This window comes from Calonectris borealis, chromosome 4 (assembly GCF_964195595.1).
Source record: "Calonectris borealis chromosome 4, bCalBor7.hap1.2, whole genome shotgun sequence".
In the NCBI taxonomy this organism is placed as follows: Eukaryota; Metazoa; Chordata; class Aves; order Procellariiformes; family Procellariidae; genus Calonectris; species Calonectris borealis.
In genome coordinates this window covers 31,924,869-31,944,830 of record NC_134315.1, presented here as the reverse complement: position 1 = coordinate 31,944,830, position 19,962 = coordinate 31,924,869, and the positions used below count along the sequence as shown (strand labels likewise).

At 40.6% G+C, this 19,962-nt stretch overlaps 1 protein-coding gene across 1 annotated transcript in view; it reads right to left on the bottom strand.

Annotated features, from left to right (window-relative positions):
• Window positions 1–19,725, bottom strand: part of CRACD (capping protein inhibiting regulator of actin dynamics) — a 137,789-nt gene extending 118,064 nt beyond the window's left edge. The window contains exon 1 of the mRNA XM_075149143.1: window positions 19,397–19,725. The gene's annotated coding sequence lies outside the window, so the exon portion shown is untranslated. The remainder of the gene's footprint in view (window positions 1–19,396) is intronic.
• Between the last annotated feature and the right edge of the window lie 237 nt (window positions 19,726–19,962).

Sequence of the window (19,962 nt, the reverse complement as noted above, 5' to 3'; positions counted from 1 at the left end):
TTCACTGCACGTAAAAGGTGCAACACCGATGTTTTGGTTTTAAGAAGATTAGATTAGAAATTGGTCTTAAAATTTGACTAACAACAACACATCATAGGTCTAGTCCATTCCATCACATGTGTAGTACTCTGTTTTGATGCAGGTGTGGTGCAAGAAGGAATTCAAGAGGTGGACTGCAATTTCAGCCCTAAAATACTGCTGTAAGACTATGTGGCTCTATTAAACAACTTTTTAAAAGCTAGAAACTTCCACATGTGCTGAAGCATGTTACTGCTAGAATAATACTTGACAGATATTTGATTTGCAATATAGGTATTGGCTCACTGTGTCCCTACTGAAGGTTGGTACCTTGGCAATCAAGGACACAAAAGCAATTTTCTTTTCCTACTCCCATCCTCATCCTACTCTTAAAACATGACTATTAGTACTCAAACTAACCATACTGCAATCAAGGCTGCAAAAAGCCCAGTTACATTTATCTTTGAAGTACCTGGTTGATAATAAATTACTTCAGTTACATACATGGGGAAAATTATGCAAATATCAACTCTAACATGAGGACCTTAAATTTTCTCTATCACATAAGCACGCATTTTCAACTGAACTCTGAGATATCATGTCCACTGCAAAATAGACAGCATGCTTCCTTTTTTAAAAGTTCTTTTGTGGAAGAATAGCCATCTCAGCCTATTAATCTGAATGTAATATTTTAAAAAGAATTGATGAAAATTGTCTTGTATTTATCTGGATAGAAAACTGACAATATTGGTAAATTGTTGAGTAAGGCTGATCACCTTTTAAAAAGCTTAGGCAAACACAAGGTTTGAACAACCTAATTGCCCACCAGGAGCAAAACAATAATTTTTATATCGTACATGTTTGATGCCTGTACTGATAGCCTACTCAAGTCCTCAGTCCCTACAAATGGCATAGTGACCTTCTCCTTGGGGTAACAGAATACATTTAGATTCCAGCTTGTCATACAGCACACAGTCTCATGCCCCAGAGTGACTTGACTTACTCTGTTGTCTAGCGTAGCACAATAGCTGCTTTCAACACCGAAACTGGTTTCTGACATTATATATTGTCAACTCCATTTGCAAACAGCCAACTTGAAATGATCGCTGTGGATGGAAAGCACGCACAGCAAACTGGGGCTGCTTGACAGCAAGCCTATCTTTGAGAGCCAGGTCACACATTCACTGCCAAATTTTGTAGTTCGTCACATCTAATCTGTAACATGCATAGCAAATCACTTAAGCACAAAAAATGTCATATAAAACCAGTAACGGCTTATGATGCAAGCTACAAAGTCTGCTGATTCTCCCCACCATTTTGAAAGCTCTTCATTTGCAGCGGGCAGCTGAGCTTGTGGGACTCCGCTTGTTTGTCGTCTTCACTGGTTTCTTTTCACACCTTTATCTTATTCATTACATTAGATGGTTGTCTCGAGCATTAAAAAGCAAAAAGGAGTGTATCACTAGTCCAGCAATGCTACATACATCATACCTGTGAAAAGATTCTCTTTATACTAAACACTGCTCCTCTGAAGTCCTGGGGAGCACTGCAATCCATTTCAGAGCAGAAAGACGTCTTCAGAGATCGAGCTAACACACAGATGTTTGAATTAATCTTCCAATGACTGGAAGTTCTTGAGTGAAAAATAAATAAATCACTGTTATTACTGTTAAGAGTCTAAGGCAAAGGCTCACCAACCCTTAAAGTATGACAGAATATTGTATAGGCTGGAAAATATATCTCGCTCGTTATGGAGATACAAAGAGAGGATGCCTGCTCCCACACAGAAATTAATGAGTAAGTTTGCTAGGGATTAGTTTTCACAAATTCCAGTGCTCTTCTGAGTTTAAGGCCCAAAGCTAGTGGTCCCAGTGTTCTGCCTTAATCTAGGTCTGTTTAGCCAACTCATGAACCCTTCAGCAGGTCGAGAGGATAGTTTCTCCAGAGTTGGCTCTTCTTCTGTTTCCTCTCTGTAGAGACAAAGCCAGCTTGAGGTCAGCATAACTAAAAGTGACTTCTTGCTCCCAGGTCCCACTGTGACCTCCTATTTACTTTCGACAGTAAATTTAACATCTGTTTTGGACTGTCATAACTACGACATCACTTCTTACAAGTCCTAGCAAGGATCAGAGCCCTCTTCATCTACAAACCCAGAATTCTTATCTCAGTCAAGCCTCATTATCTTCCATACTGACCAGAGAAACTTGTGTTTTCCTGGCCTAGCTCAATGCACTTCCAAGCCTCATTGCTGTTAGTGGCCGTGCTGGTAGTTTCGGACACTACCAGAACAAATTTGTCATGCGTATTAAACACGTGCATGCACAGGCATATACAAGCATATAACCCAAGATGCAAGAATATCTTCAGGATCCTCTCTGCCTTTACATATGTCTTCAAGAGAAATTTATTCCTGTGGACTCCAGTTATATAGCACCAACATATCACTTTGTTTGGTCTAAAAGCACAAAGGCATTAAACAATGTAATTGAACTGTTGAGTTACCAGATGAAGCAGTACAGATGTTGCTGCGTATATTTTCACAGATAATAAGCAGAAGAACACAGAGGTTAACTGCTTAGCCTAAAGTTACACAGGTGTGTGAAAGCCAAAACTACAAGAAAGGCATTTAACTCTAACCCAAAGAACATAACAGTTCTGCATTTGTCTTCGGTCATGGCCGACCTGGTATTCCTCATCTGTCAGCTTAATGTCCCAAGCTATCCCCCACTGGGCATTAAGTCACTTGCATTGCTTTTCTTGAAGCTACACATAGATAAGCTTTGTCTGCATGAAAAGGAAAAATGTAATAAACAGTGCATGGACTTTAATTTTGGTGTAACCTAGATCAATTACAAAACAACTTCAATAAGTTGAGCTAATACAGAAATAAAAAATATTGATGATACCTGTCAATTAAATCAGCTTTAAAGTATCTTCTCAGATCAAACACACAAGCATAGGAGGACTCCAGCTTTTCTGTTAATAGTATATGATAGAATTCTATAACGTTCTGTCTAACATTTTCTAATGCACTGGAAAACTCTCTCCTTCACTCCAGATGCCAACAACCTCCACAATTACTCTTCCTTACTCCAGTACCCGAATCACCAGCTCTTGCCAAGGGGAGGCCGGTTCAGGGAGAGCAGAGCACTGCCTTACAGACCTCCAACCTGAAGAAGCAGCGGCGCGCGCTTCCCAGTAATGGTGTGCACTCTAGTTCAGCGTGACCAGATCCCCCACGCCAATGAAATGCCCTCGCTTGCAGTCCAGAGGAGTTAGTTACAAAAAGGACATACATGCTCCTAAAAGTAAATGGCTGTTCCTGGGGTAAACTTTCCACGCGAGAGGAAGGACTGCCATTTTGCAATGGACATCAGCCTGCGTACAAGTAACAAAACCGCCTCCAGTGCCTCAGAGAGGACGTGCAAATGAGAGATTGCGACCAGGAGGCCGGGCCCGAAGCGGCTGCGGATGTGGAGGCAGCCGAGGCCGATGCACGGCCTGCCTCACCGGGCAGCGCCCACCTGCCGAGCCTGGCGATGGGGCACGCGGCATCCCTCACACCGCCTCAGCCCACCTGCCCGGCCAGCGGATGAGCAGAGAAAGGTTTGCTTTTTTGGATGGATCAAGACAGCCCACTGCATTTGCTGACAGAGAAAAGGTCTTCGATCTGAAGTGTTTTAATCGTGCAGTGTGAATGACGCGGGTCCAAACTCCTCCATCTCCTGACGGAGTTTTAAAATGGATCCAACGCTTCAGACAATTAGCAGAATGCTACCCCAAAAAGATCTATGTAGCCTTTAAGGTCAGTCACCCGTACTCGGGGACGGCACACTGCCAGCCAGCTGTGAACCGAAAAACGCATGTCCCCCTTCGCACAGCGCCCGCAGCCTGAGGTGGTAAGCCCGGGCCTCAGGAAGACCCTAAAGCAGTCACGCAAGCTTTGGACCGTAGCTTTTTTTTTTTTGGTGTCCTGTCAACTTGGAGACCAGCTGGAGTTCACATGTAGCTACAGGAAACCGCAAATAATCTGAAAGGTTTAATTATCATCTCCCCGTCACTAGCAATGAAAACGTGGTTTATATTGCTGGGGAAAATATTCCTCTATTGTTTCTTATTTTGCACGGTGATAGTAACTGGCATGACACTAGTGCTATATTCAATTGTTCATCATTAAAAACAGACATAGATGAAGGAAGAATAAGCACAGAGCAAAAAACCATCCGTTACTTCTGGGAAAAAGGGAGGAGAATCTGAATAGGTACAGTCTACTTGATTTTTGAATGAAGTTTATGAACCTTGGCAGAAAAGGCTTTCATACATTACAACAGAAAAAAGCTTTGAGAAACAGATGCACCCAAACAGATGTAAAAAAGTTATATATATATATTTATTTATTTTACAAGACAGTAATAGTTTAGGTGATCAGTAAACTGTTCACCGAAAGCAATGCTGACTAGTGCCTTTGTTGGACAGGTCTATTATATATTATCCTGACAATTATCTGAGACTACTAAAACCAGACCTGTGTCTTAAGTAACCCTTGTTGACCAGAGAATGCCCTTCATGGCCTTCAGATATGAAAATAATGTGTCAAGGACTCATTGTGAATGGCTTTATGAATAGAGATCTGTCACAGTACATGAAATATTAAAATATAAAGTTAGTAGCCCCTAACAGACATTAGAATTTAGAGAGAAAAAATATTTTTCTCTATATTCTCTATTATTTTCTCTATCTAATGTTTCCCTAGCAGATATTAGAATTTATAGAGAAAAATTATTTTTCCAAAAGCAAAATATTCTTCTCTACTAAACTGTTATCTGATATAATGTACTAGAGTTAGAAATATCAAACCACTGTAGCATGTATTAACCTACAAACCATTTCTTGTTATAATATTAAAAAGCCATGGTACCAGTGTATTAAGTATGGTATTAATGCATTAAGTAATAGTTGAGCAAAAATGCAGGCACTAGACAGATAATCAATGAGAGTTAGATTTGCCTTAGGTACTAAACATACTTTATGACACCATTTTCCAAAGTGTTTTCATATGAAGAAAAAGAACAAATAACCTATATAGTGAAAACACTTCATACCATGAGCCAGTTTTGCATGCCCCTTTTAGATGTATTTTATGCAAAAGGAAAGAAAAAGTACCCACTTTGTAAACAGATGTGTATTTTTATTGGCCTTGATCCTTACCGTGAGGGGCAGTGCTTATTTACACTCTAAACCACTGGAAAGAACCTGAGTTTCACAGAGCCAGTCCCAGTGTTGCCTCCATTAGAAAAATTGTTTGGTTTTAAATCAACCCATCTCCCTGGGCATGGAACAGATGTACACATCGCCAATACAAAATACTAATGAACAAGTTTGTATGGCAGAATTAATGACTGTTGATGAACATTAGTTCTTTAAATATTTAGAAAATAAGGAATGTTTTGCAAGGCAAATGAGGGATTGTTATTTGTCTGTTGCTAATAAAAAAATATTAATAATGTTGAACGTTACGACACTGGAATCCCAGGGAAGATACAAAATACTAGTGCAGCTTGTAGAAGATAAAATAAAGACATGAATACCAATTATTTTTCAAGAAAACTCCATGCCAAATAAGACTAGATTGCAAGAAAACTGGAAGAATGAGACAGTATGTATTGCACATTAGCAAAATCTTAGGCATTCCCTCGTCAGAAAAAGGAAAAAAAAGAAATTAGGCACAAGTTACAAGAATAGCAGCAACTCGGAGAAAGAATGAAGGTGCCACGGTCAGTCAGGTGGAGACAACATAGGTGGCTGACAAGAAAGCAAATATATGTGCAGCACAGCGCGGCATCTCCTTTTAATCTTTTATAAACTTAACAGAGCATTTTACAGGGAGGATAAAACCCGCTGACCGGTGGAGCCATCCCAGCAGTGGCATTCCCTCACGCTCGGCAGGGCTTTACTGCCTTGTTATCAGACGGCGTATCGGGGAACCGGGCCAGCAGCTGCCTGCGCCAGGACCAGGGGATCTACAAGGACAGAAATGTATCCCATACTTTATCAGAATTTTTGCCATTTAAGTAAGGAAGCTGTCATGTCATTTATTGCTACCTGCACGCGTTTTGCCTGTGTGTAAATTAAAGACACATTTATCAGGGGGATCCAGGTTCAGCAAAGAGGCTACCTTGAGACTCACCTAACGTGGCAAACTGCTGCTTTAGAAGCCCCGTCTCTCTGCCTGCGTGCTGCTTTCTCCCCAGCCTGACCACACACACCAAATTCACATGGCTATCATCAACTGCACGAGAAGCCCACGTGCTTTCTCCTACATGGCAAAGATGAAAGAGCAGACAGAACATTCAAAATTTGTAGCCTCCTTCTTGTACATCACCTTGCACAGTGAGGTTGTCCTCCCTGTTTTTCAGACCTAGTTACCAGCTGCAAGTTCATTTATTTACTTTTGGCATTATTTTAACACAGCTGACCAAGCAGACTTCCAGATCCTGGTGAAGGATAAAAAAACCCACAAAAAATATCTAGGAGCCAGACCTCTACCCAATGCCCCTCAAACCAGGTTCATGAGGCACGTGACAAAGAGTTAAACTAAAGGTCACAGTTGCTGCCACCATCACTCATGCCTAGGATCTGTACATGCAAGCTGTCCAGTATCAGCTCTGATAGGGGATTTATGCAAAAGTAACTAAGAAATAGTAAAACACTAGCAGAAGTAATTACAGGGAAAAAAATCATTGCACAGCTTATGAGACATTCAAACTTCTTTAGAAAAGGATGAAAGGGTCAAAATGGAAGCTGGAATATGATGTTAAAATAAGTAAGGAACTGGCTAGTCTGAGTCTTCCTATATTTTTAGGTTTAGCAGTATTCTGCAAAATTCATATCACTCGATCATCCTTTCTGGCAATGTCATTGACAGTGCGTGACAGTAGTGTTTGGCTTTCCTGAAGCTCAAAGTTGCCATAAGACATTAATTCCTCTGCTAAAACCCCAAAACCCACAAAGCCAAGAGATGTAGCCACTTAACCTCCGGATTCACCGCATAGCTATTTCAACATACTGATGTGACTCCATTCCTGCTCTAAAAAACCAACAATTCATCAGAAGTCCAGAGCAGAACTACTAGATACCTCCAGTTGCAGCCATCTGTACCTGCTTCCCACTTCACAGGGGACCTCTGGTAGTGTTTAACAGAAACAGCAAAGGTAAACATCACTGGAATGTTTTTGGAGGGCAACCTTTGAACAGTAAAAGAAGAAAAGAGCTCACTTTCTTCAGTTAACATCTCCAGAGGATTACAAGGTGCCAGCACATGGTGTAATCATTCTGTATTTTTCTGATTCAAATCACCCAATGAAAAACTTGAAAACAGCCATTGAGCTTTTTATTCCTCAGGTTTTTATTGAAACTGAAGACTACTTCCCACCCTCATATACCGAGAGGTTATAAATAAAATATATTGAAATAAGTTTCTCAAAGAAATTAATGTCTTCGGCTTACCTCCCTAGGAAAAGTCTGACATCAGTTATTTGCTTACCCATCACGTTAACCACTACATAATACTAATCAATGCAGGTTATCAGTTGCCGTGCAACACCTCTAAATACTTGTTATTATATTATTAATGTTATAAATTATTGACATTTGATAGCTTAATTATTGACATTTGATAGTTTAATTATTGACATTTGATAGCTTATTATACCAAGGAGTTTTTTCTGCAACTTTAAAAGATGGTTTGGAAAAAAAGCCCAAGCTGCCTCTTTTCTGCTGACTGGTACCAATAATGCACGGTCCTACAAACGCAATTAACTGGGCTTAAAAAAAAAAAATAATCACACTTGCAGTCAGGAAAGGGCATAGAACAGAAATCCAAATGGCCTCTTTGTTTGCAGACTGACAGGTTAACAAAAACTTCTGGCCTTAAAATCACAGGAGAGAGTTGAAACTTTGAAGTGATAACAGAACAATGGGTAATTGCAATTAGTTGCTGAGAAGTGCAAAGCCGCACCGCAGTCCCGGAGGGCGCGAAGGCGGAGGCAGAATTCAACACCAGCTCCATCCACACAGCGCTGAGACCAAAAGCAAACACACAAAAAGCGGCACACGTGAAGGTCGCCAGAAAACAGTTTGAATGATTAAACCCTGGTAGAGACCCCCCGGGCGCCAGCCCCGAAGCACACTTGTCTTGCCACCGTTTGCAGACCTACTTCTGACGGTACAGCTACCCATTTCTTTAAGCTCTGGCACCGGCAGCCCTCCCCGCTGGACCGCATCTCTCAGATGTGAGACCACTGACGCTCTGCAATGAACAGCCATAAAAACATACATAGGAGAGTAACTCCCGGTGGTGCCGAGCTGACCCCAGCACCTCTCAGCAAACCTCACAGACCCCGCCAGACCTCCCGAAGGCGCCCTGAAGCACCTAGAAACAGAAACACCTTCTCCTTTTGCCTCTTTCCGCAAGCACCGACGACCATGTGCCGAAACCTTGCGTGTGCTGCCTCCGCTCCCACGCCAGCGCGTTACCTCTCCCCGTCAAAATCCCCCCTCCCGGTTTGGGACGGCAGTGCAGCGGGGTGGCTTTTTAAGCAGATGCTGTAAGGCTGATACAGGCAGAGGGACTGCAGAACTAAGATTAGGCAGGCTAGTGCCGGTCCAGGAAATCATGGTCTGTGAAGTGATTTTCCCATCATGCTATTTGGGATAATCATTAATTGTATTATTTATTACATTACATTTAACAATACACTCGTGTATTTATATATACACACATCCTTACTGTGTTATAATATTTTAATAAATACATTACTATATAATTTAATAGGTCCTAATAATTAGAACCACAGATGTAGACTCTACATTTGGAAAAATACTATCAGTGCTAGAATCCTTTCCATATTTATATCTTTGATAAAAATAAAAAGAACAACAAAAAAAAAAAGGCAGGGTTCTTTGGGGAGAGGGGTTGTTTGTTCATTTGGAAGAGAGGAAGGAAGGAAATTAAACTGATTTATTAAATGACAAAAGTTAAAGCCAAACCAAAGAGTTTCCTAGGCTGTTTCCCCTATTTCCCCCATTTTCCTTCTGTTTCACTGTGGATGAAGCAACTTCATAGTCTGAAAGTGCTGAACTTACCATGTTCTAAAGCTTTAAATTATGAACTCAGTATTGTATCCTAAATCATACAGCTCTGCCAAGCTGGAGTGAATATTAAAAAAGCCTTGTCAATAGTTTTCTTGGATTTTTTTTTTTTATTTGCCTATTAGAAAACAAGGTTGAGAATTTTTTTTTGTTTCAAAAAATGCTTTTTCTTTAGGAAACTAGCCCAATTTCCTTCAAGTTCAGTTAGGGTTATCTAAAATTTTTATAAATTCTTAATTTAAAATTAAGTTCTTCTGAAAATCCTAAACATGTCAGTTTAAGAATTTAGAACATTAGCTGTCTCTCAAAAATGTTCATATTTTGGCTAACCCACTCATTCTGAGCCTTGAATTCTTCATGGCCCGAGTAAAGAAAATGCAGAAGGTGAAGAGTAAAGTCAGTTATAGCCAGCAGCTGTAAAGAACAGGAGACATCTACTTGACAGCCTCAGATTAACCAAAAAAAGCAAAACACTGCATAAATTCATCTAACGATACACAAACACACATGATATTGCACCCAAAACATTACTTAAAATCCTTATTATTCATGAGATAAGCACTAACAGGTTAGAGAATAGAAAAACTGAAGCTGACCTAATGGGCAGTCAGGCAACATTTTTCTTCTTGTTTAGAAACAAAGGCTTGATTTGCCACACAGTGGCCATGCTCTGCTCTGAAGACCAAATGATTCATTTCCTCACAAACCTTTCTAGTGCGGTCAGTATTGTATTATCAGCATGTTTCATGTAGGCTTTAGCAGCGCAGATCTAGACGCAGATCTACAGTATATAATGATTTATGATTTATAGAACATATCTTTATATATATATAAAATATATAAAATTTTGTTAATTATTATTAACTGCAACTGAAGTAATGGCTGTCACCTTCTAACAGCTACATAACATGAAAAGACTTAACAGTGCTACTAACGTGGGGAACGTGCATTAGTAGTTAGCATATGGCAAAAGTAATGAATTGAAATTTGCGAGAGCTACACAATAACAGATCGTAATCAACAGCAGAGTCCATGACGTAATCTGTAAAGAACTGATTGCATATACGTAACGGAGAGTCATTGCTTGGGCTTTTTTGGGTTTGCTGCTGGGCACTTGGACTCCTTTGCGCATTATATGATACTGTCACTCTTGCCACATGCAGTAAAGTTCTGCTGGAAGAAATGTGCATGACAAATTCAATATGCAACTGAGTTGTGTGGCTGGGCAAAGCCGAGCGAGCCTGGTCCCCAGGAGAAGTGGGATTAGACACCTGCGGTCAGTTGTGCCCTGTGCCACGAGTGAGTAGCAATACCAAAACCAAACAATGCAAATCTCAGAGAGCCAAAGGTTCCCAAAGATCAAAAGTGGCCAGTGAGACAGACAAAGCGGTCACTGGGACAAACAAATCTTGATGGGAAGAGTCAACACTGCAGAGCACCCTGGAAGCAAGGAGGATGTTTTTGTCCTATTTGGCAGTAGAGACACACGTGAAACTACGGTAAAGATATAGTCACTAATTTTGGGTGTCCAAGTTAAAACATCTATGCCTGCTTTTTTCAGACTACTTAACACTATGTGGTTATTTTCATATTTAAAACACAACTGTCGACTGCAGTCAAATTCTATAAATTGCACTTAATTAAAATTAGTTAAAAATCCTGAGGCACCTACAAACTGAAGAACATAGAATTTAGGACCCTATGTGAACAGGTTAGTTTAAGTGATGTAAAGGTACAGAAAATCCATGGAGATGGAAAGGAAAGTCACTTACCAACAACTGGAGTTTCTTCAACGTATAGAGTCTTATATGCACACTCACATACTCAGTGTACATATGTAAACAAACTCTTCAGTAAGAAAAAACCTTGACTCCAGCATTACCCATGGGCAGCACACTGCTTATCCCGCTGTGTCTCCATGGAAAACAAGACTGACTTTAAAATCTCAGTTCCAAAGATTAATTCTTAAAACACCGTCCTACACGCGGTCCACTGGCTTGAAGCGATTCAGATCGTCTGCTGGACCACGCAGGGCTTGTGAGACAAAAGTTACTGTTTGACGGTCTGGTGCAGGATGAATGGATACCAAGTGTCAATCATTTCTTGACAAAAGAAGAGATGAGGGTGAGGAGTAAAGAGGCATTCCCACCAAAATATTGGACGGGACTTCCCATAATCAAAAAAGAATTCAAAACTGACCGCAAAATTGTGATCAACAAGGGGTCTTTCTGAGTCATGACAGTACAAAGGCAAATGTGACGCTTGCAAATTCATGTATATGGCAAGGTTCACCTTAGTATGTGGTCATGTTCACCTAAGCATAGAATCCTGTCTTGTCCAGTGCTGACAAAACGTCAAGTGCAAGCAGAGCAAGTAGAGTAAGCAGAGTACGCCCTCCAGTCCTCAGCGGACCTGTCTCTGCGTCAGCTGCCGATCATCAAATCTAGGACAATACTTGCAAAGTCTGGCTTGCAGCCCACCATTAGATGTTTCTCACGCTCAGTGGGACAGGCAAAGGACCAAAGCTACAGAGAGTGAGCTGCAGAAGCCCTGCTCCTGCCCAGGGGAACTGCCCTTCTCTAACCGGTCACTGCTCTGAGGATGAAGAGCCATCCCATGTGCCTGAAAATGGACGACCGTTGTCACAAATACCCTGGAAGAGAATCTGAGAGCCACCTAGAGCTGAAATGGCATTACCCTGTACTGGTTTTGGAGCCGGACTATGGCAAATTGAAGGTGATTTCTCAAACCAGTCAAGCTGCAAGTTATAAATAAGCCCTCTGCAGATAAAATAATGCAAAGTGGGCCTAGCAGCTAATGCCACTGTCACCGTTCTGTCTGACAAACGAAAGCATTTGGCATCCTGTCAGAGTCACAAATGGGTCTTCATCTTCTCTTCCGCTCTGACAATGTAGAATAGTTCAACGAAAACACCTGGGATGAGAAAAAATTACTTCAGTGACCCTCCTGGCATACAGCACAGCTACCTCTTACTGACGCAGCCTCTGGTCGGAAGGGCTGCTGAAGAGTGCCAGGAAAGGGGAGCTTTACGGCAGCAGAAATCCATCCTTTAACTGCTGGAAAGCATGTTGCAGCATGCAAATGTCCGAGGGGATGTAATCCCAGGCCAGGCAGAACCTTCGCTTCACATCTGAAGAAACGTTTGTGTGCTCCAAAGCTTACCTACTTTTTTCTTCCAACTGCGCTTGTAGGTATTACATAAACTCCACAAATCTCATCTCACTCATACCCGTCGACCACTGCCACTACAACAGTGTTGCTCCTCCTGCATCCACAGCGGCTTGTAACAAAAACCTGGAAGTCGGGAGGCTCTCCGCCTTACCTGAGGAAACGCAATCACCCAAAGCATGCAGTTTGTCAAATACCAGGTGTTGGCATCAGGATACCAGACCGCAGTGACTCGTGACAGTGTTCGGCAGGCTGCGTGGGTGCTTGAAAGATTAATCTACTTGCCAGAAAAAACATAGCAGGGTTGTTTAGTACAACCCACCCCTGCACTGTCAACAGGGGATGATGGAACAGGGTGGCTGGGAAGAACATCAAAACCCACATGGACAAGCTGAGGGTGCCTGTCCTTCCTCTAAAACGAGCAGCGGATGAAGTAATGACTGCCAAAGCTTCTGAGCTGAGAGCACTATGGCACCCTTCATCATTATAGCCACCAGATGGGCCAGCCTAGGCTACGGCAAAATATCTACCAAGCTTGAAACAGGATCCTGAAAAAACAGGAAAAATCAGCCCCATTTTTTTCATTAGCAACTTACGATGCTGTTACAGCTCTGTGAAGTCCGAGTATGGGATTTCTCCTCAAGAATAGTATGAAAAAGTGCCTTATTATGAAAAAATGCCTTATTTGTCACTAGAAGCAGAAATGGGAAGAAAAAGCTCTTATCTTTTGATCTTCTTGCCAGAAGAGGCAGCTCCCTTTCATGTCATTTGCAGGGCTGGGGAGGTACTAATGCTTCACACTGGGCTAGGTGGGAATTAGGACCTGAGCTTTTATGTACATCACTATTACAAAAGCAAAAAAACAAATATTTTTAAAAAGTCAGAATTGCAATAGCAAGCCTCAATTAGGTTTTGGTGCCTTTAGCTAAGCTTTTCATTTGAATGTGTGAAAAATGCTTTAATTAAGCCACCTTCCGCCGCACTTTCTCCAGATATCCTCCTGCTTCCGCAACAAATGCCACAGACACCAGAGACCACAGCTTCCTTCAGGACACAGCCGTGACTCACACCGAGGGCAGATCCACTCGATGCACTCAGTAAGCTTGGGTTAGTGAGCAGAAGAAAATTCAGTAATATCATTACAGATTGAATTAAAATAACTACATACAAAGAGGCTAAATCCTTACAAGGGAACTTCAGTTCTGGCATTTCCTTTCTTTCACTTGCAAACTTGACAATCCCCTTTGTAAAAAAAAAAAAAACCCAACGATTGAAAAATGCTTCTTTTGCATCTTTTATTTTGCAGACCCACCCAGGAGCAGTACGGTCTTTACATCCACAGCGCTGATCTGTTACCCGAGATAACAGAACAGCTGATTGCAGTAACGGGTGGTCATTTTCCACATGAAGAGACCAAGAAATCATTTATGATGGATCTCCCAAAGCATGAATGCCAAGACATAACCATGGGCTTTCAGCTAAGGTTTAGAAGCCCGTGTAATCTTCAGAAGAAAGACTCTTTGCCAGTTTCCTCCAACCTTTAATTATGTCTGTCCCATAGTCTCCAACATGACTTTCCCCGTTGTGTGATTTCATTTCCCTTGGCTCTCTGTCATCTTCTCCTTACTTGTGCAGTCCCAGTTTGCACTTGCCAAGGCTTCTGGTATATTGGGAGTCTCTGCCAGCAACCTAACTTTCCACCTACTAGCTTACTCTATATCCTACTCCTTACCAAGTTCCAGTCATCTGCCCCAAAGTCTTATCCCCCTTCACATTCTTCGTGTTCCGTGTTCATGTACTATCCTACTCATCACATCGTCCAGTTTCTTGTGAAATCTGTACCCGTGCTCTCCAATCCTCCTCCTCCCTATGTCACTTGGCTCTCAGGTTCCTCCCAAAGCCACCTGGCCCTTCGATCCCTCACACTTTCTGCCCAAGCACCAGCAGAGGAACCACTACAAAAGAAGAGAGGAGTGGATGCCAGATTTGATCCTGAATGAGAGATTACAGGAAAAGTGCTGAGCCTCTCTGCTCACACACAGGCAATCCTGCCAGCCACAGCATTTGTGAGAGGACAAGGTACAATCTGGTCGACAGCAGGGAGCATAGATGTTGAGGATTCATAAGACTAGAAGAGACCTCAAAGAGTATCTGTTCCAGCACACCGCTGCAGAAAGTATTCAACTATATTTATGTTGTTCCTGACTAATATTCAAACAACTTTTAATGATGCTAAGATCCTGAAAATCCCAATTCAATGATCTATTCCATTGCTTCAGTTTCATTAATGCTGAACCCATTACGTGTCACCTGGTTGAGCACAGGCATGGAGAACATTGCTTCACAACAGCTTTGTGACATTTGAAGGTTATCATGTCTTTTTTATTCTGCCACTCTTCTTTCATTGGAGCTGAAACAGCTCCACACCTTTCAACCTTCCTTCATAGGTCGTATTTTCTAAATCTTTCATTATTTTCATTCCATTCCTCTGGATTCGCTCCAATTCGTCCACATCTTTCTTGAAGTGTGCACCCCCGCTGGATATGGTGTTACAGCTAAGGACTATTGCGTGGAGTGGAAGTATCACTTCTTGCGCCTTCCATGCTGGTGTCCTATCTATATATCACAAGGCAACGTTTGTCTTTATTGCAGCAGCTCCTCATGTAATCTACCATAAACCACAGCTCTTCTAAAGAATTACCACCCAATCCCTTCCTTATACAGTTGATAACTACAATATCTTTGTCCTATTGAATAACTTAATTTCAATTCCACCTCCGGTATATCCACAGTCCCTCTCTGGTTACATGTCAACTCTGGATGTGGCAAGCACCGCTGAGGTCACTGTTGAAAATACTCTGTAGAACAGGGTGTTGAATAAAGCTGGAATCTCTCATTTTATTTGCTCAAGTTTTCACACACGAATGTGTAAAAACTGCAATATTCTGAAGACATAAGACAGAAAATTTGGGCAGGCTTTCAATGAAGATGGTAAAAATGCAGACCTTTGGTAACAGGACACTGCCTTAGCAGGATCTGGAGCCTAGATGCAAACCAGAATGACAATACCAGTTTCCAAAAGGTCTTAGGTTTTTGGTTGGTTTGTTTTTTTTTTTTTTTTAAACAAAATTTTAACAAAACAAATTACTCTAATTCTCAATTAATCATTTGGCTGAATTAAAACAAAAATTAGCCTGAGTCATAAAGACACGTGATGAACTACAGCCCACATGGTTAAAACTTGGCAAAGTTATAAGGAACAGAAAAGAGGTTTTACAATGGGGAAGTCAGTTCAATTTTGTTGGCAGATGGACCCACGCGATCCAACTATATCACGTGTGCACCAACAGATACCCACAGATACTACAGATTCACGTGGGTCTCAATCACTATTTTTCTTTCCCTTCTGGGCCAAACTGTTCCACACATCACTGTAATTGCATCTTTTTTATTTTCTGTGCTAGAGAGTTTCAAATGTGGCTTTATTAAAGGTCACAGAGAAAGACAGCATGTTACTTTGAAGAAAATCAACTTTCTTTGAAGAGCAACATGAAAGTCTGTATCTTGTACGGTTCAGTTCACTTTAATTCTTTTCATCACACTCCCTCCACATTTCAACTTAACAATAAACATAATCTCTTCCGTGCAGCATCCTCCTGCAGAAGCCTCACCACAAATCACTAGATTGAGCTGCATTATGAAGCTGCCCAAGCCTGACTGCTGACTTTTAAAACATGCTGAGTAATGAAAAAGGTGCTCGAGCAGGTCAGCAACGTGCACAGCATTTTGCACACCTGAACACTAAAGTGCGAGGAAAGCTTTTACTTATTTGGATCATTTTCATATAGTTTTTCTTAAGGCAATAAACATGAAGAAAATAAAGCTTGCATACGTATTATCATTAAAATGATAAGCTTAACCATTTCAAAGCATCTTTGGGATGGGAAGTATTTGACTTAACTGGTTTTACTGTATGTGTTGGTTATCACAAATGAAGGTAGTCAACAGCAAAATTGTAACTACCCTTACTTAGCTACATGACTCTGTCCCATGAATTAAGACAAGCTGAATATGACAGTATTTTCTTAAATGGCCTTGCTAGAGGCATGAAACTTGTAGTTCTGTAATTTGGCATACAGTATGCATATACAAAGGAGAAACTGAACTATGTTTAAAAATGTATTGATGTACTTTATACATTTATAGTAGCATCTGAATCATCTTCACTTAATGTGTTGCGCAACTGCAGCACAAGGCATTTACCCAGGATAATATGCAGCAGGATCTTTACATTTTTCTTCCCACCGAACTTAATTAACAAATCACTGTGATTCAGCCCGTGTGACACACTGGCTCTTGAACAGTATTAATTAAAAATTATTCGTTACAAGTCAATTTTATGTCCTTGTAAGACTTCATCAATGTAAGTGTAAATGCTGAATGTAAAGTATGGGTAAATGCTGTACGCTTCTGACAAAATATATTTTAGTTCTTAAACAAAGAAATCATGTGATATGCAATGCAGAGAATCAAAAGGAGTGAAAATCCTGTTGGGAAGTGGTGGGAAACAATAAGTGTAAGGTCTACACAACAACTCATTGTTTCCTAAAAACAGAACTCACAGCGTCTCCATGGAAACAAACACACTTTTTATCCATCACTAATTGATTTAATTAATAGACAAAAAAATAGAATTTGGCCCCTCCAGTGGAAGCACTAATGTAATTAAAGTTGACACTGTAACTCTGTTGCCTTCTCTCACGTTATTCAAACCCAAAGAATTCTATTCTAACGTGCACTTCATACAACTTTATCAAATCTTATTCAAATACATCGGATCAATGACAATATATAGGTGTTTAGAGCATCTCAACCTTTACATCACGCTGATGGAAGCTATTATGCAACTACATTGTCCTGAGTCTGTTGACTCTAAAGAAATCGACTGTACTTATCTAGCATGCCAATAGTAGGCTTATCCATATTTGCTATAACTCTCTTACTTGGGCCTTTACAGAATAAAGACCATGCATTGATTTTGTGCAAGGAAAAAAAAAAAACCCTCCTAACAATCAGAGTCAGCAATTTTCAAATATGAATAATTCAGAATAGGAAAAAAAAAATCTTTTTCTTCTCTTGGCTTGTGAGGAAAAAAGTCAACAGAGTCATTAAAGCTTATGCTGGCTATACAAAAATTCTGTTTATGTTAGACTCATCATCACATTTCAGTCAACACTTATTATGCCATGTATTTCTTATTTAAAAAGAGCTTACCTGACACATCTACAGTAGGAATATATTGAAATAACCTAAGCTACATTACTCACACAGATATATAAATTTTCAGTGACTGAGATACCTGGCAAAACAGTATTCAGAGTGACTAAGAGGCAAAGCAAAAGAAACCGCAAAAGTTATTCTTACTGCTGTAGTCAGAAGTGTGAAACTAAAAAGGCCGCTTTTTAGTACCTGCAATTAAAATGAAATATTATTGCCAAAGTAACAGTCCCTTTTAAAAGCAAATGTATTTTGTTTAAGTTTTCAGGAACTGGATGTTCAAAAAAAATTTTACCTAATGCATTACCAATTCACCACTGCTACTACCTGGATAACCTCACAAGACAACAGACTAAAATAAGACCTATAAGGAACCAACTTAGTAAAAAAAAGAAAGAAAAAAGTCAATCTCTTAGCATGGAATACAGCAAGACATTCATACTTTACACCAACTGTGTTTGCTACCAGTGCACTTTTAAAAATCCCATTATACAGCATATAGGAAAAAATAATCATTGCTCATAAGAGTGAAGCAATTCTCTCTAAAATGCAGGATTGCCCAAATGGATATTTGAAAAGGGTCCGTAATTTTAGAACAGGATGCTCTGAGATACATCTTCCTATTGGAGAAAAAAGACCCAAAAACAACCAGCAGCAATCTCTTTGCTACATGCCATATTTATTAATAAAGATTTCAAGGTGATTCTTTTAATTATCATCAAACTGGGACATAAATAAATATACAAATCACTTTCATATAAAGTTTCGACACACTGCAGAGTGTTAAATTCAAGCTCATTGTTGCAATGAAATATTCAAAAGCAAACACAACCTCTAATCTGATAAATTGATAGCAGCCAAGGAAGAGTTGGATTTGTCAATTTGATGAATTCCTGACCTGGATTCAAACCATGTAAAGTAAGTTATATGCAGAACTGCTAACTACTGCCTACATTAAAAAATATCAATGGCTTTGTTGAAGAAACTCACAATAACATTTATGCCCACTGATTAATGTTTTGATATAGTTAAAAGACTTAATTTTCTATGCAAGGTGCAATTAGAATTATTTCAGTGATGGGAATTTCGTGAGTGTGCATTACTAAATACCAAATAAAAGTCAGTTCTGACTCCAATTTATCAGCTTTATGTTAAAATATAGGACCTGCTACATGTTACTGCTATCGGGTAGCTTAAATAGCTTCTATTCTAAGAAAAGAGCTCTTCTCAGACAATTGCTATACACCGTTTAAGGTATGTACAGAAAACCTGTTTGGGAATATAATGAATTATATTATCTATATATCTATCACCGACCGAATATCTCTTATTAGGCCTGTGATTGCACATTACTCTTCCCTTCCTCCGTGCCCCATCCCCCATCCCCCCAGCAGCAGATCACTTTCAGTGCCATTATTGTCAGGCATATTAAATTTTCAGGATGCACAGTTGTGGTTTCCAGGTCTCTATTTACCCCTTGAACTGTGCTTTTAACTGGGCATTTTTACACTTAAAATGACACAGCAGAGGCATAATAATGTTCTGCATGCTACAACTACAGAGAAGCAGATTTGTAATTGACTCATGTTAATACCAGTAAAATTAATTAAAAAAACCAAACCCTCATTCATTAAAAATCTCTTAATGACATAGAAAAGATTTGCGTTACACATATTTCTATCTCTAAAATAGACATTTTCTAACTGAAGAGCTTGTGCAAGACAACAATTTCCCATGCAAAATAAGATTACCTCTAGCTTACCTGCTCCAGTTCTTAAGGAAAGGGTGAGAAACCGGAACGGTGTACCACTGCCCTTCAACCGCGAAAAGCAGCAGATTTCATCGCTCATTAAAACGAGACGGCAGTTACATGATAAATGGCTTACGGGAGCTTAAACAAAGCGATGCTGCTCTGGAGAAGCATCGTGTGAAACAAAGTCATCTCTCTGACAGCTCCTGCTTTTCAGCAAAGCTGAAAGAAGACAGGACTCTCTGGGAAAGCGCTAACAAAGGAAAAATAGGAGGAATTTGAAAGAACCAGCCCAGCCATTGAATTCCCCGGCAGCAATGAAGCAGCACCCTCCGAAAATCACCCGCACGCCTCCTTACACCCTTCATTGAACAAAGGCAGCTGAGCATCGGTAGGTACCTACTTACATGTGCGATTTTCTTGGCTGTCCTCCCTGTGCATCCGCCCCCACTCGCGTTATACACCGCCACGATCGCTCGTCGCTGGCATTAGCAAAAACCGCCTCGGGTGGGCAACACAAAGCGGCGGCACGGACGCAGGCACACACCCGCGCACCCACGCACACCCTCGCGTCCGGC